The sequence below is a fragment of the Periplaneta americana genome, chromosome 8, assembly GCF_040183065.1.
Source record: "Periplaneta americana isolate PAMFEO1 chromosome 8, P.americana_PAMFEO1_priV1, whole genome shotgun sequence".
Lineage (NCBI taxonomy): Eukaryota > Metazoa > Arthropoda > Insecta > Blattodea > Blattidae > Periplaneta > Periplaneta americana.
Window position 1 is genome coordinate 129157290 of NC_091124.1, and position 9417 is coordinate 129166706.

General features: G+C 34.6%; 1 protein-coding gene across 1 annotated transcript in view; it reads left to right on the top strand.

Moving 5' to 3' along the window:
- Abi (tyrosine kinase Abl) overlaps positions 1–5144 on the top strand; it is an 87590-nt gene extending 82446 nt beyond the window's left edge. Inside the window, exon 9 of the mRNA XM_069833593.1 lies at positions 162–5144. The gene's annotated coding sequence lies outside the window, so the exon portion shown is untranslated. The remainder of the gene's footprint in view (positions 1–161) is intronic.
- Positions 5145–9417: the final 4273 nt, after the last annotated feature.

The following is a 9417-nucleotide window of genomic DNA, read 5'->3' on the forward strand; positions in this document are numbered from 1 at the left end:
TATTAAGCATAAAATTGTTATTTTTTAAAACCTGACATATTATCTTGTGTGGTGTAGCTTTAGATGCAACACAACCACCATAATATAGAATCTAATGATGACATGACAACTGTAACTGTGTTGTATAAAATATTACTACTGATACACAAATATTTTTACAGGAGAATGGAGAAAGTTACACAACACAGAGGTGCACGCATTGTATACTTCACCTGACATAATTAGGACCATAAAATCCAGACGTTTGAGATGGGCAGGACATGTAGCACGTATGGGCGAATCCAGAAATGCATATAGAGTGTTAGTTGGGAGGCCGGAGGGCAAAAGATCTTTGGGGATGCCGAGACGTAGATGGGAAGATAATATTAAAATTGATATGAGGGAGGTAGGATATGATGGTAGAGACTGGATTAATCTTGCTCAGAATAGGGACCAATGGCGGGCTTGTGTGAGGGCTGCACTGAGCCTCCGGGTTCCTTAAAAGCCAGTAAGTAAGTACACAAATATTTTAACACATTATAGTGTAGTCACAATTTATGTAAAAATTCCACTTTATTTTAATTACGCAGTGATGTAAGAAGTTAAAATATATCTGCATTTGTGTCAAAATTATATTAATGTCGGATTTCAATTAAAGAAAGTAACTAATTACTTGAAATATGCAGTGTGTTTATTTTATAACATATAAGAAATTAACTGGAGGGAATATACTGTATATTTCATATTATGTTCATGTTTATTAAAATAATTAGAAATGAAACTAACAATTGATTTATGAACATTTTGATGTCATGTTATAATTAGGCCTAGCCTATGGTTTTTTCTTATGTATTATTACTATATTATAAATAAGCCATATATAAATTATGTGATAGATGATAACATGCAATAAATTTCGTTTTTCAATTGGAATTAAGTTAAACTGCCTACTGATTAACTTGTTATTCAATTATTTAAGAAGCTACATAAATTTGAGTACCGGGTCTTTCCCGGGGGTAAAAGGCGGTCAGAGCGTGGTGCCGACCACACCACCTCATTCTAGTGCCGAGGTCATGGAAAGCATGGGGCTCTACCTCCATGCCCCCCAAGTGCCTTCATGGCATGTTACGGGGATACTTTTACCTTTTTTTTTACATAAATTTAAATATCTTCTGTTTTAAGTAGCATGATAACTGATGTGATATGTTGAATATGGTATTATTAATACAGTGAATGATATAAACCAAATGACATTATGAAAATATCAAAATGACATCATAAGATATTACGACCACAACAAAACTGAAGTTATCAATATATAAGTTACCTAATGTGATTTAATATGTTAGATTAAATTTTTAAATTTAAATAAATAAGAACATATAGACTTGAAGAAAATGAACACCATAGCTACTTCAAAATCTTGTGATTTCAGTTAGCTGTTTGTTTTAAGGTCCAATTCCCTATTCCTAACATCAAGTTCAAGAATTCTTCTTTTCATCTCAAGATTAAACTCCTTATTTTTATGTGAAGTTCTGAGAGGTTCATATTCTAAAATTCTTACTTTTTTTTCCTGAATTCTCCATTGTCTGAACCCAGGACCTTACAGTGTACGTTAATCAGCTTATGATAATCTGATCAAAATTCATAATGGACGATGAAACAATCATACAGTACAACCAACCGTTTACTGAAATAAAAATAATATAAGAGGATGATGCCTATTATGAATAGGCCCTGGGGTTAGGTCACTGAAAAACTGAACAGAGCAAATGTTGGCACCCTAACCTCTTTCTTTAACTTTATCCCTTCTATTACCAAACAAAAGGCTGTTTTTATTACATTATTTATAAATATTCATTTTGTCCATGTATTTAACAATTATTTCAACATCCTACCTTAAATACTTTTTCCTGCTCCCTTGCTCTGGGTATTTGCCCATTCTAACCAATTATAAACTAGGACCTGTGAATATTACATAACTAGATTAAATCACATACTACAACGTTAAAAATAAAAGCTATTTCCCTTAGAATTATCAAGATCCTGAGTACATCAGGTAGGCATAATTTAGTAGGTTACCGAATACGTTAAAAAGCTGCAAGTTGTCTTCTTGAAATTAATGGAATCATGATTTTCGGAGGTAACGGAATAAACTAAAGGAAATTAATTGTTATATTAAAATAGAGCCACATATTCCTCCAGATAATGCACATTAACACAAGACAAAAGTTACTGTACGATCTTGCCTATCAGAGAAAAGTGGAATCGAGAATACTTTCCAATAAATTAAAAAAAACAGCTGATTAAATGATACACAACACTTCACATGGGTATAAATGATTTATTTGTGAAACTAGTAGACGGATTTCTTCTTTATTCGCGTTGATTTGATTATAGCATCAATTTTCTGGAAACAACTGACATGTTGGAAAGTTGAAAACGTATAATACGTGCCATCAGTAATCTTGGCTCTTATTGGCTAGTTGTTGTTGTTATTCAGTTTAGCCAACACATGAGCGATAGAGCTCTATATAGACAGAGTACCGCAACTGTCTTCCCTACCGCTTGCCGACAATGTGGTGCTCTGATTGGTTCACGTGACCTCGCGCGCTTCTCTGGACCCAAAGCCCGCTAGTAGTAGCATAAGAAAAGCATTGAATTCAGTTAAATACCAATTTTCTTCTAAGTTTAATGGCAGTAAAATGCCACAATGTTGTGCATATGGATGTTACACAAGGCAAGAGAAAGGTGTACATCTTTATCGGATACCTCAAGAGCAGAGAGATAAGGAAAGAAGAAAAATTTTGGGTGGCAAGGATAACCCGCGTGTCCATTTAGAAAGTAAATTATCATACTAAGTACGGATTATATAAGACAAAGGTAGCATAAAATGGACAAGCTTACCTTGGAGCTCTGTACTGCTGTATACTAATATTTCTATAATTTCAGTAATTGGATGCACAGCTATGAAAATAATACTTTATAATTTCTACCATGGAGGAAGTTGCTGTTACCTCGTCTGACAAATTTCTCTGAAGTTGGGGAAAATTGAACAAAGTTGAATTCTCTGTCTGGCGCAACATCCAGGCGATGACGGTATTCTGATTTTTTTCTTTGTCACCTTTATTGTTTTTATTAGCCGCCGATCCATAGAAATGACACTGTACGAAAATTAATAAACTTAATATTTCGTAAGTTTATTATGCTAGAAACAGTAGCCACACGGTCTTTCATACACACGTTACACAGATTTTTAACACAAACACATGGATGAATATTAATAACTAATAATTACATTTTTTGTCATTAAACCCTATGCGCTTTTCCCTACAAAAGGATCCACTTCCACTGTTCGAAAAACGCACTAACTTAACACAAAGTAATGTAGAACAGTCGAGAGTGACTATCAGACTGAAGCGCTCAAACAAAAAAAAAAAAAAACTGACGTTTAAAGTCAAAGTAGTACTGGAGAAGAATTTTAGAAAGCTGAAGGACAAAAAAAAATCTTTATTTTGAAAGGAAAATTGACACATGTAAGATTCTTGAAAATAGGCCTAAAACCTTTGTTACACGTGCACTTAGAATTGGGAGAGAAATAAAACCATAAAAACGAGACATGACGGTCTCACAAGTTCAATGAAAAGAAGGAAAAACGGCAGACCTTGCCCTTCAACATTTCTGAAAAGTAGATACTTTCATTCTATATTAAAAAAAAGGAGTTACCCATTTTTAAAGTTATTGTTTTCGTAACCCGGTAAGTGGGTTGGATGACACTTTCAATGTTTCGTTTTAGAAATTCGTGGCTGTTTGAGGATCACTAGAAGAAAAAAACATTACTTGAGCTCTAAAAATTTGTTTCCTTTTAACATATCCCTTTAGTTACTGCTTACAGAAGGTCAATATTTTTCTTCCCCTTTTATGACTCTGCCTTTCCGAATACTGTATTCAACAAAACTCTTCCCCTTTTACGATCATGTATCCTACGTAGAGAAGAGGAGATTTTCAATGTAAAGATACGACACATTATTGACCAGTATAACTAAAAACTATCCTCTAAATAAGTCTCCGAACATATTACAGATATTCCTAAATGAAATGAAACAAAATATTATTTTGTTATTAATTAAAAGGGCATGATAAATCGAGGAGTAGTGCAAAGTGTGGTATTAGAAGTGTTGGAATGAGAGAGACAGTTCGAACTTTGAAATAATTTAGGTCCCATTACAAAGATTACAATGTTAAAATTGACTATGGATGGAAGAACTCCCTAAGTCAGGTTACGTACTTATTTCAGATAATTACTGCAGAATATGATTCTCTGGTGCCTGTAGAATGTAACAATAGTTCGAACTAAGTCATAAACCTTGATATTACACTATTTTATTAAAAATAAGCATCTGAAACTGGAATAATGACGTAACTCAAGAAAATGAGAAACCATAGGCCTAATAGTAAAATTAGGTTACTAAACCATCTTTCACTATTGCTACTTGTCGTCACTGAAATTCTCTGCCACCTGAAGCCAAGAGCTGCCGAACTTTATTTTCTTTTAAATGGAAATTAGAAAAATATCTTATGATGAGTTGCCAGACCTAACGCGTTGCAAATATTTAATGCAATGTATTCCGCTGTATTTACTTTTATTTTTTGTACCTTATTTTTATTGTGTAATCGTGTAAATCGTGTTTATTTATCACTTAACACCAATATGTATCCCACTGTGTTGTTTTATATTATTTATTATTATTAGTCTATTTTTTGTTGTGAACATTTTATTCAATAGTCGGTTTCTGCTTTAATTATGTGAATCTTACTTAGGCCTACTTGTAATCTGATACTAATATGTATTCCAATGTGTTTATTTTTATTTTTACTGTGTACATTTTTTATTGAATTATCGGCTTCTGTTTTTGTGTGATTATTATTTGATTCTAACAACATTAATATGTATTCCACTATGTTTATTTTTATTTTATGAGTAAATTTTTATGTAACTACCTATTTTGATTTCATTGTGTACCTAAATCGTATCAGTATGTAATTACTTAATTCCGATCCAGTTGTTGTTCAACTATGTAAGGAAGTTTCAATCCTAGTTGAGTGTAAGAGAAGGCCTTACGGCCTTAACTCTGCCAGGTTAAATAAAGCCATTATTATTATTATTATTCTTATTATTATTAAACCGTTAATAATTGAGTAAAGTGTAATTTCACCTACGAACTATTGTAAAGGTTAATTTATGAAAGTATGAGAATTTTAACTAAATTTTTTATTGGTGCATTTTTTTACTAATTTTCTCATAACTGCATTTTTAGCTACGCACTTCTTCCATCAATCTCGACAATAAATGCTAGCCTTACAAACATATTTCAGGCAACGCATTTTACTGAGAGTGACCGAAAATGGCCATGATTATAATAATTTTATATTCGAGTATTTGCTTCAAATAATTTTATTTCAATGTTCTAATTTATTTATCTATAAGTTTGTGTTTGCTTTAAAAACAAATGTACTAAAATTACTAAAATATTGAGCTTTTATTGGAGAATATTGCAAACAAATATGAAAGTAAGTATAGAGTTCCACTGAAAGTGAATAGGCCAGTCAACTTATTTCATGTATTCTGTTCGATATTGTATGTAAGTAACTGCCATCAAACTACATAATATACTTCTTAAAATTCTACTTGTAAAACAAGAGTGTTATGGTCTGCCAGAGTTTCCTAGTTCAAAACATATCATGGAATAATACTTGCAGTACGCCTACATTATATATTTGCTCTCCCTTCTTGCCAGAGCTGATGCACGAATAACATGTATTTGCAAGGCTTCTAATTGAGATATTACATTTAAAAGTTCATAGTGTCATGCGTGAGACATTTAGCTACATGTCAGTATATTTACAATTATTATCAGTGCTCTAGAATGGAATTTACAGCATAAAAACTGAGAGAGCGCGTCAATTTCCCTATTCCACCAATGTTAACAGAGCGAGCGCTTGGGTCCACCGTCGACCTTTGCGGTACTCTGTCTATATAGAGCTCTAATGAGCGAGCCCCTACCATGCCGTAGCGGAGAATTGAGAAATATGTTCCCAAATAGAAGCAGCAGAAAGCCGCCATTTGTTAGGTAGAAAACGCGCGGGATTTCGAAACCGCTATTTCAATACGTGTTGTATTGCGTATCCGAAAGCCAAATGTTTTTGCTTAAAGGAACAATACTTCCTTTGCGATACCTTTAATACCGTGTCTCTACTGTCAGCAGAGTTGCTAGGTTTTCTGAGAGGGAAGTCGGGATATCAGAAGCTAACCTAAGACATTAGACTTGTCAACAATTTACCCTATCATAAGATTTATAGCAGTTTTCTGCACAGTGTTCACGTGCTTTTTAATGTAATAGGCCTATTCGCCTTCGTGAGAAACACTAAAATACGAAGGACACACAGTACAGTGAACACGTCCACACATGTGGAGTAACGGTTAGCGCGTCTAGCCCCGAAACCAGGTGACCCGGGTTCGATTCCCGGTCGGGGAAGTTACCTGGTTGAGGTTTTTCCGGGGTTTTCTCTCAACCCAATATGAGCAAATGCTGGGTAACTTTCGGTGTTGGACCCCGGACTCATTTCACCGGCATTATCACCTTCATCTCATTCAGACGCTAAATAACCTCAGATGTTGTTAAAGCGTCGTACAATAACCTACTACACTACAATAATTTTTTCTTGTACTAACCGCGAATAGTCTATGTTTTAACAATTTGCTAATAAATTAATTTTGGAACCGGTACTGCAACAGTATCACTATCTGACGATGAATCCATGTTTAAACATAGTTCACTAAACTACAAAACGCAGCAATTGTGTCTCTCTGTTATTAGTGTAATGTACGACATAAAAACGGTATCTTTCTTGCCAGTGAACGCACTTGAAATACACAATGTTTACTAATTGCGAGAACAGCGACTAGGGATCGGAACGGATTAATCAACAATGCGGTAGAACTAGAAGAAGTATTATTTTGCGAGTTTAGTTATCAGCTGGGCTACCTCATAGACTTACTAAATATCCGCAGGTTATCTCTGTGTTTACAATGTTACCATTTGAGTCAATATATTCATATAAATAAAAATATCGGATAATCGGAAATACAGACTAATTTGTTTAAATATGTTCAAGGCTAATAACTGTAAAATCGGGATTTTTGTCTCTCTTTAATCGGGACTCAACCAGGAAATTGGGAGAATCCCACCTAAATTGGGATACCCGACAACCCTGGCTGTCAAATTTTTAATTCAATCTGTAGGTTAAACTGCTGTATGAAGTCAAAAAAGTAGTAGCAGCAGTAGCAGCAACAGTAGTAGTAATAATAGCAGTAGCAGCAGCAATAGCATAAGAAAATGTTTCATTAATCCGTAACTAAGACAGGAATTACTTTCATTCAGTTATATAAAAAATATATATTTCTATGATTTATGCAGTTTCTGTATGTTTAAGTTCGGTGAATAATTGTATTATTCATGTATGCACTGAAACAACAGCTGTTTGAAAAAAATAAATGCTATAGAGTGAGTGAAGGACAGTAACAGTGTATAATAACGTAGTTTGAAAGGTAATTACTATCTTCGAAATGAGTTGAACACACTGAATGATTCAATGTAGGGTAGAAATTCTCTCTGCGGATTTCACCTATCCACTTTCGGTTAAGGGCATCTTTACTCAGAGGAAACTTGAAGCATAAAGAGTCACATGGCAAGTACAATAGTTTGTCTTCTGTAACATAATATGGAGAACAAATCGTCGTAAAAATTAAGGATTAACTAACCAGTGAAATATAACATTTGTTCCTTCTTTATCGTTACATCCGTGTGCATTGCTGCAATAAAAAGCAGCACACGAAAGAACCATACTTATTCAGCTCTACCAAACAAATGGCCGCTCGTCGATTGTTCAATTTGGGAACATAACACTAGCGCCAGTGAGCGGTCTAGCGGTTATTTAGTAAGTCTATGCACATGTGAAGCCATGAGCATCTGATACCAACATTACTCTAAACGGGTGGGCTGCCAGCTATTTATGGAGAAAATGGAAGCATGTTTAAACTAAATAGTAAAGTTGAACGGGTTTAATTTGTCCCAAATTTAACTAACTTTGAAGAAAACGGCCTTAAACGTTGCAATATGACTGCCGCCATTTGTTATGTTGAGTCTCAGCCTAGATCATATATGTAACAGATAACTCCTCGCTACGTTAAAATCGGCAGCACTTTGAAGAGAACAACCGCCAGGATCGCCACCCGTCCGCCGTAAACGAACACGAGATGGCAGCACAGTCGCTAATGTAATTGAAATGTGTATTATGACGTGACTCATTATGTAACAATTAGGTGGCAGCGTAGTAAACCTGACAAAAGTTGTTAACCTCAAAGCCTGTAACCCCGACATATCTGTTACATATATGATAAATTTCCCGCAAGAAATTTTTCAAAGTCCAATGATGGGACACTGCGTATGCGCAAGACACAGACAAGTAAAGGAGCTACCACACCATAGATAAAGCTGGTGTTCCAACAGTAACATGTACTTAAACCGTTTTAGCAGGTACATTTCACAATAGCTGAGACTCAACATAACAAATGGCGGCAGTTATATTGCATCGTTTAGGGCCGTTTTCTCCAAAGATAGTTAAACTTGGGATAAATTAAACCCGTTCAACTTTACTATTCAGTTTAAACATGCTTCCATTTTCTCCATAAATATCTGACAGCCCACCCATTTAAACTAATGTTGGCACTAGATGCTCATGGCTTCTCATGTGTTGGTTACACTGAACAACTAGCCAGTCAGAGCCAAGATTACTGATGGCGCGTCAGATCACAGTAAAAACACAGTCTAATATATACAGTCGCGCAACTTCAACACTTTTTTTTGCCAACATTCACGACACTAGCGCTCAAGCGGCAGGCAAGGCACTGGTCATAGGGTTGATACAGCCAGCACGTGCTTTAAAGGTAAGCGAGATGTTATAATAACGTTTTAATCATGCGTCGGAATAAAGGCAATGTGTGCAATGACGAAAATTGCAGTAACAACAAGTTTAAATCTCCGAATTTGTCGTTCTTCAGATTCCCTAAAGACCAAGAGAAAATCATAACTCAGTTATAACCTATAATCCACGTTGTAGGTAGCCTACGTATTGTGTTCTATAAAACATTTATTAGTTATCAGTTACCTATTTGTATGTCGGAAGGACAGTTTAAATAAAAACAAAGTAAATACCTGTTACAGTATATTATTGTTTTGTATAGATCATGTGTAAATGTGTAACCATTCCGATTTTGGATAATGTATCTACAGTTTTTAATGCAAGTAATTCCATAATTTTTGTATTCGTGTTTTTTTCTTTATATTTTTCAAGAGTTGAATGTTATATTGCATTCAA